The following is an 8677-nucleotide window of genomic DNA, read 5'->3' on the forward strand; positions in this document are numbered from 1 at the left end:
ACGAATAATACATCGCAGCGTGTCTTGTAGATAGCTAGAGATGCAATCTTTAGGATAAGCGCTGAATATGGACGAGCTTTAAAGCCGCCACTAAAAAAGCACAATCGACCGTTTTTCATTGTAAGGATCAGGTCTTTCACACAGCTGTCAGAATTAAAGAGAGGAAGAACGTCGATCTCGCTCACCTAAGTAGCGAAGTACACCACGAGCGGCGACGATGATCAAACACCGGGAAGATCACCGTGGTGTCCCTCTACTCTTTGGTATCATAACCAAGAGCGAGCCGTTTCGACTTGTCACTAAGTTTTACGGTTTATAAAACAAAGGCCCCGCTCTAGACAAAGCCTTAAAGAATGAAACACTAGAAAAGCTTACTTAGCTTGGAATTATAAAAATTTCCTTTCTTAAAACTCGAAGATTTTAATGGTTTCCGTAACTTCGTATTTTTCCAAATTTCCTCTTTTGCATGTTATGCTGTTTTGCATTTTCTTCAACGTATAATTTAGTTCAGCGTCGATCATTTATCATCCTTAAAAGAAAATATTCTGATCTTTACGTTTAACTATAAAATTGCTTTGGCTTACATTGTGCGCCTAAAAGGAGCGTTAAAGTAAACATGAGTTGATTCCACGCGAGGGTTTTACCTGGAAAAATGCCTGCACACGAGTGACACCGACATTACCGCGTGTCCCTTTCTGGAAAACATACATACATACATACATACTTTATTTATTCCAGAAGCAGACTATGTATACACTAAGAGGAAATGGAAAATATGCTTCCAGAAAAGGAAGTTAAGAGGTTATCCCTATGTGAAAACTCCCTAAGAAATAAGTCTAAATGAAAATAAAATACTTAGTTATAATTAAATATTTAAATACAATTTAAGCTGAGATTTAAAATGCTGAAGATTATCAGCTTCCACAATGTTTCTTGGTAATTCATTCCATAATTTAACAATCCTAATGAAGAACGAATGTTTATAACAATTAAGTCTTGCTGGTTTGACGTAAAGTTTGTACTGATGATTTGCTCTCGTACATCTAGTTGTGGCAAAATCAAAAAAGGTTCCAAAATCTAAATGGTAAAAACCAAAAACAATTTTATAACACTCAATTAAAGATAGATAAGTTCTACGGTCGGAAAGAGTAGGCCATTTTAGCAATTTGCATCGATCTTCGTAGGACATGTCTCCTTTGCGTTGATTTAAAGCAAGTCTTGAAGCTCTTCGCTGTACATTTTCAAGAGCATGGATGTCCTTGACGAGGTAAGGACACCAGACAGGTACCACATATTCCAAAATTGGCCGTACAAGAGATTTGTAGAGCATAGACAAGAAAGTGTTATGACAAGAAAGGTCAGCTAAGGGTTTTGGGTTACCCAAACTATGCAATTTTGACGCCGAAAAGTGCCAAAAAGTAATTACAGAAACTTCATCCGCAACACCTTGAACGTGCTGTGGGCGCGAACTGAGATCGTCTCTTACAGTTAATAATTGCCAGGCGGAACTCAGATCCGGCTTAGCCTAATTTGCATAAATTTTTTTGGTGGGCAAAGCTCGTCATGGATTTCTCATTATTCCAGGTTGTACCATATGAAAGGGTTGCGTCATCCGCGCAAATATCAAAGTTAGAAAGTTAGAATTACTAACATAGAGTTGCAAGTCATTGACAAAAAGAAAGAACAATATAGGTCCAGCAATTGAACCCTGGGGTACTCCTTGTTTAACTGACATAAGAGAGGAAATAGTGCTATTAGCCTAAAACAGACTGACTCAGATACGATTCAAACCACTTGACAGTTCGAACAGTTCGGCTGTATATTTCAATCTTATCTAATGGAACTTTATGGCTTACCAGGTCAAAGGCCTTTTTGAAGTCAATGAAAGATAAGGCCTGATACTTTATCACTATCCACGTCAAACAGAAATTTGTCAGTGAGCTTGATGAGAGCAGTCTCCGTCGGGTGATTTGGTCAGAATCCTGATTGCACTCGGAAAATCAAGCCATTATCTTGTAAGTAAGCAAGTAAAGAGTTTGCAGCGTGCCTTTCGATAACTGTATAAATAACTGAAAGGACCACGATTGGCCTGTAATCGTTGCAATCACCCCGAGGTCCACCTTTATACTTAGGCCCTTCGTGCAAAGATAAAAAAGCAACAACAACAACAACAAATAAAAGAGAGAATAGGGAAAAAAGCGATTTGAGGAGTCTGGCAACGGCGTGAGCGCGTGCGTTGGTGCCAGGATCATACTCAACTGATGCATGCTTGCGTATGCTGCATTCCCTCCTTCCGTTTCGTTTGTTGTTTAAAATCAAACAGCGAAAAGACAAACTAGAGTCCGAACTCCGTAGAAGATATGTAATTAAAATGATCATAACACTCGGTTTGAATAAAACCCTTTCACTTCGTAAAAATTCCAAACTCAAGGATTTAAAATAAGCGCGAGTTAAAACTCAACGACAACAACAACCGAACGTAGACTCGTTGACTCGTCTCAACTCTTAGCTAGATAAACTGCTGCCGCGTACGCAACTTCTGACCCATCTCCAAAACCGTGTAATTGAATTGAAATTACGCTCTCGTCTGAAAGATAACATCTTTGGATCTGGATACATTCGGCCTTTGACGGATCCGATAACCATTGCGAGTACCTCAAAAAAAGTCCCTCATCGAGAGGGGCATCCCATCTAAATCTTTTCCTGAAGTAATTTATGGTAATCTTTACATCTACATTTAGTTAAAGAGATACATTTGTTTCTAGACAAATAGAAAATATTCCATTCCTCTAACATATTTCTGTTTTTCTCTTCAAATAGTTTGGGATTGCAGCAATAAGTTGAAAATATTTTAAATAGTTTAGTTCAACATTATATTTCCTTTGAAAATTTTCTAGAAATAAGAACCTACCGTCTCTATTTAGTAAGTCCTGTATGAAATAAATTCCTTTTTCAAACAAATATATACAGAAAATAGATTTTCTCTCTATTGTAATTTCTTTATTGTTCCAAAGAATAAATTCACTAATGTACACGTCAGGATAACCCCTGCGTAATTCCTTGAAATAGTCTAACATCTCGCTATAAAAAAGAGGCATTTTCTTGTCAAAGTGCTTGGAGTTGTAATTACATTTCAGTAGGAAAGATAATCCTCCATATTTGTTAAAATAACTATTAGGAATAGCTTGCCAGGTCTCATTTGTGAAATTTGGAAACCTGCCTAACCAGCTCAAGTATAGTGATTTTACCACAGTGTGGACATTTGGGAAGTTCACACCACCATGAGAGAGAATGGCTGACACATTACTGCTCTTTTTACTTCATCATCTTTTTTATTTTTCCACAAGAATGCCTCAGCTGCAACTAAATTAATTGGCAAAATTGAGTCCTCCACTAATTTCTTTCCATTAGCTTACTACTGACAACATTATCTGTGCTTATCTCTGACAGTCGTCTTTTGTTTATTATTGTCCTTCAACAACCTGGCTAAAAAAAGATCATGCTTCCTCTACATTTTGTATTTGAGCTTACTAAATGTACCTTTCAAGCAGCCTGAGGAAAAACATGTATGACTTGAACATACTTTCTCCCCAATTTTCTAAATGCGAATATTAAGTAATAATGGGGGTATTAGTTTCTCAGTAAAGAAACTGTGGTGCCGCGTCAGTGGGGGTTACCAAGGTAATTTGGTTTTATTAACTAAGTTGAAATTGTAAATTGGCCACTGCAAAAGAGTTAAAAAAGCTAACGTCTTGAGCGTTAGCCCTTCGTCTGACCAAATGGAGGAATTGTGGGTTGTGTGTGTGTTTATGTGCAGAAAGTGGAGCTACGCTATTGGTGGGAACATGGTGACGAGAAAAACAAGAATGAAGTAATGGAATGAAAAACGTTCGTTGATAATATTTCAACTGAGGCATCAGTACCTTTTCAGTAGAGTTATTTCAGTCCTACCTAATCAGACCTGACCTTGATTTATATTTGTGTGAGACATTTAAAGTATACTTGTACCCTACATCAACAGCAAAGAAAATGATTTTCACTTAAACAGTATACTTAAAGTGTACTTCAAAAATGGCACTGCAGTTATACTTAACTAAGTGCAGCACTATTGAAGGGTTATTGAAGTATGATTGCAGAATAACTATTATTGATGCAGAGTACAGTATGCTTGAAGTATACTTGAAAGTTATCTTTTTTGGTAAGGGATGCGGTCGGAATTTTCCTTCTGTGACGTTTGTAGTGCTGACTGTCGATCAATAAGTTGGGCGCGGTAGTGACCCACTTGAACGACAAAAACAGTGTGACCATGTTTTTCGAAAAAGTTGCAGAGTGACCTTGATTTGTCGAAAAAGTCAGTCACCAATACATAAACGACGAAGTCTTAGAAACTGAGAAAAGGGAATGGAATTCTTGAAATAAGATGGACGCAAAGATGCAGACAGCAAGTAACTATCTGAGTCTAGGTTTGTAATACAGACTAGTGCATAAATAAATAATACAAGAAGTTCTAGGAGTGATAACGATGAGACTTTTTGCAGTGGCCGGCAACTCTTGTTCAGCTATGAGTTCGTTAATCGTATTTTTGACATGTTTTGATTAATGGAAGTGAGATCTTTGTCAACCTTTCAAAAAAAGAGGTGTCAGAAAGTTTCCACAAAGCTTCTTTTTGGCTGTGGTCGGTCCGCCAAACAACTACTGCGCCGCCCTTGTCGATGCCTTGTGATGTCTTTGCGTTTTATTAGGCTTTTTAGTGCTGGCCACTCTTTAGAGGAAAGATTGGGAAAGCTAGCGCTATGATTGAATTTAAAATTGATTTTCAAAATTCTCAAGAAGTCTTACTTATAAAACACGTCTCTTTCCCATTGTTGGCAATACCATAACCCTGAAAAATTTTCTCAGCGTGACCCATACCACTGGTTCATTTCATGAAAATCCACAGGACACAGCGTTGTAATTTAATTCTTGAGAAATTTGGTATATAAGCGACATACTTCAGACTCAAGAAATCAGGACTCCCCGGTGTAGTTGTTGCTTTGCGTGTGTGCATAATTCTGTCAGTGCGTGCCTGTACATGCATGCGTATGTTTATACTTAAAATATTGAATGCTGCACATTAGCACCAACATAAGCAACAATACTCCAAACTTGGGAGACATGGCAAATCTAGATAAAATAAAATAAAGAAATTATACGTTAGCCCATTTGTGGGTTTTTGTGTTCTGTTGTAATTCTTCTTACTGCGAGGAAAACATATAGGTAACAACACTGAGGAATGTGTGTCGTTAAATTAACTTAGGCATGGAAAATTGGCAGGGGTCAATGGCTCTAAACGTAACTAAATATGAAGATAAAATCTCGCGGAACCATGAACAAACAAGAGGGAGATATAAAAAAAACTGACTGTAAGACCTTAACTTTTGTCTATTTTCCTCCATTTGTTTTCTAAATCGGAGTTTACCTTTCTGAGGAAGTGTCTTCACAAGAAGCTCACGCAAATAAAATGCCTCGCAATTCTCCATAAAGGAGTTGTTTTATGGCATTGAACATTTCATTAGACATGCATCAGTGACAAAATGAACAATTTGATTGCATTCCGCAGCCCATTCAGTTTGCTCAAGAGGCCATGATATCTTGCAGAGCGCTTCATGGTGTTTATTCAAGTGTCTCAAACAAGAAGGTCCTTATTTTTAAATATACCCTTTTAGAAATTAACACCAAGAAGAACACTTGTTACTGAGGGTATATGTAGGAAACTAGTAATGAACGTTTTTGTTAATTCTATTTCGAATGAAATTAAGAGAGAGTCTTTTGAATAGAAACTACGATAGAAAGAAAGGTTGGTGGCATGCACGAGTGATAATGTTGGAAAGCTATGCCTTCTGACAATTATCGGGTTATCACTAACAGCTGTAAGGTTGCCATTAGACCTTGTTATTTTCTCATAATAGAGCAGTCAGTTGTTACTGCAAGGTAGATAATTACATGAATAATTAAAACAAAACCTAACGATAAACGTATAAATGCAAGTAAGCACAACTTTCCTACTCTATCGCTGGCGCACGCAACCAAAAATTGTGCATCACTAACTTCCTATCCAAGTACAATCGTAATAATACCTCGCTGTAGTCAACATATGTTCAACGCCTATGCAATAAATGTAATTCCATCTTGAAGAGTCCACCGAAAAGTTTGTGCAAAGTGCAAAACAACACACTGAGTACAGTCTTCGTTATAAGAAGGGTGACTAGCAAAGAGAGGTCGGTGACATGTACAAGTTTTAATGTTGAAAAACTGACATCATCACTTGGGCATGGCACCAACCCTTCTTTCTTAGTAACGTTTCTTATAATGAAAACTGTTGGTTTGCGCACTACAGAAACTTTTTACTATGCTCGCCAAGATAATTACTTGGACAGCTTTTGGAGAATTATCAGCGGCTATCACCTACTGCATAAGGTTTAAGCTGTAGGAGCTTGTTGCTTTATCACAAAAGAGCAGTCCATTATTGTTACTGCAAGGTAGATAATTGATTGCGTTCTTTAGAAATAGCCTAACCTAATAAAATGATAAATATAAGGAAGCATATATATATAGTTTTCCTATTCTATCACTGGCGCCGGTGAAAGCTGTGCTTTCCTTTAATAGTTACAATTAGCGAGCAGAACTTACTTATGTGGTGCATTTTATAATTAGGTGCCATTCATGGTCATTCACTTGAGATTTCTTTTGAACGTGGCTGTGCAAATTGAGTCCAATCGACATGCATCAGTGACAGAGTTGGAAAGCTGTGCTTTCCTTTAATAGTTATAATTAGCGCACCGACAGAAATGGAAAGCTGTGCTTTCCTATAATAATTATGATAGGCAAGAAGACCTTCCTTATCTTTTTCTGGGTTATCACTCGAGGGAAACAGAGAAATTTTAATTTTTTGAGATAATAACGCGCATGTGGACAAAGATAGAGTGGTAGAAACTTCCTCGTATAAAGCCAGAAAAAACTGCGAAGGGAAAGATATAAATAATCTACAAACTTGAGGCCAGTTTCTTAAGAAATTAAACTCAACTATAACGTAATCAAAGTAAAGCGCGCGCTCTGACTGGTCAATTCAGCGTCCACCATTTGCCTATTAGTGTACGCTGCTGACGTGAGTAAATGCAAAGGCTAGTTTTCCGCGCGCGCTTGTTTTTTCTGGTCACGCAAGATTTGTTAAATAAAAGAAAACTCTTTTGCTACAATGTATCAATGATATGTTATAAACAAATGGTAAACGCTACAGCGTTCACTGTTGAGTTATTAATGCGCTTGGGGAGGTTTGCTGAGCAATCAGGAGGCTAGAGTCGCTGTCGGCTATCGCCTCTCGCAACTCTTACGCCTCTTTCGTGCTTAGCAACCACCCACGTGTATCTGTAACTCAGTATGGTTCATCTCATCTAGTTAAATTTTCTCCGGTTCTTATTGGTTTAAATCGATCACGTGACGCGATAGTGTTCATCCGTGGAGAGACACTATTTAACAATTGGTTCATGCTTTAGCGTGCACTATCGAGTTATGGAGCACGCGGGAAGTTTGGAGAGCACGAAAGAAGCGTAAGAGTTGCCCGAGGCGATAGCCGAGGGAAACTCTAGCTTCTTGAGTGCTCTCCAAACTTCCCACGTGCTCCATAACTCGATAGTGCACAGCTGAAAGCATGAACCAATTGTTTTAGAACATAGCCGGTGGAATTGTGCATCAAATCCGACGCGAAAAACGGACAACAATATCAGTTGAAGCGAACCGTGACGGCGCTGTTTCCGAGTCTCCTTTTCCTTTGTTTTTCTCTCTTTCTGCCTCACTTAAGAGCTCTAGCCCAAGGGAAAAGGTCGAAACATTGTCTTCGTTTTCGGACTAGTAGGCCGAGTTTCTGTTTGTATCCATTATTGTCGCGAAATATATTATTTTTCCCCGCGCCAACAATGGCCGCTCGCGCGAAAAAAAAAGTTCTGGCGAAGTCGGATTTGCTGACGCTATCAGCGTGCACTATCGGGATTTTGAGCACGCTCACGTATAACGAATTTAATTGCGCGACTCTGCTAGCTATGTTCTAATTGTTACGCATAATGTTGAACAATTGGTTCATGCTTTAGCGTGCACTATCGAGTTATGGAGCACGCGGGAAGTTTGGAGAGCACGAAAGAAGCGTAAGAGTTGCCCAAGGCGATAGCCGAGGGCAACTCTCGCTTCTTGAGTGCTTTCCAAACTCCCCACGTGCTCCATAACTCGATAGTGTACAGCTGAAAGCATAAACCAATTGTTTTAGAACATAGCCGGTGGAATTGTGCATCAAAGTCCGACGCGAAAAACGCCGGGACAACAATATCAGTTGAACCGAATCGTGACGGCGCTGATGCCGGGTCTCCTTTCCCTTTGTTTTTCTCTTTTTCTGCCTCATTTAAGAACTCTAGCCCAAGGGAAACGGTTGAAACATTGTCTTCGTTTTCGGACTAGTAGGCCGAGTTTCTGTTTGTATTCATTATTGTCGCGAAATATATTATATTTCCCTGCGCCAACAATGGCCGCTCGCGCGAAAAAAAAAATTTCTGGCGAAGTCGGATTTGCTGACGCTATCAGCGTGCACTATCGGGATTTTGAGCACGCTCACGTATAATGAATTTGATTGCGCGACTCTGCTAGCTATGTT

The sequence above is a fragment of the Stylophora pistillata genome, chromosome 1 (genome assembly GCF_964205215.1).
Source record: "Stylophora pistillata chromosome 1, jaStyPist1.2, whole genome shotgun sequence".
NCBI classification, from domain to species: Eukaryota; Metazoa; Cnidaria; class Anthozoa; order Scleractinia; family Pocilloporidae; genus Stylophora; species Stylophora pistillata.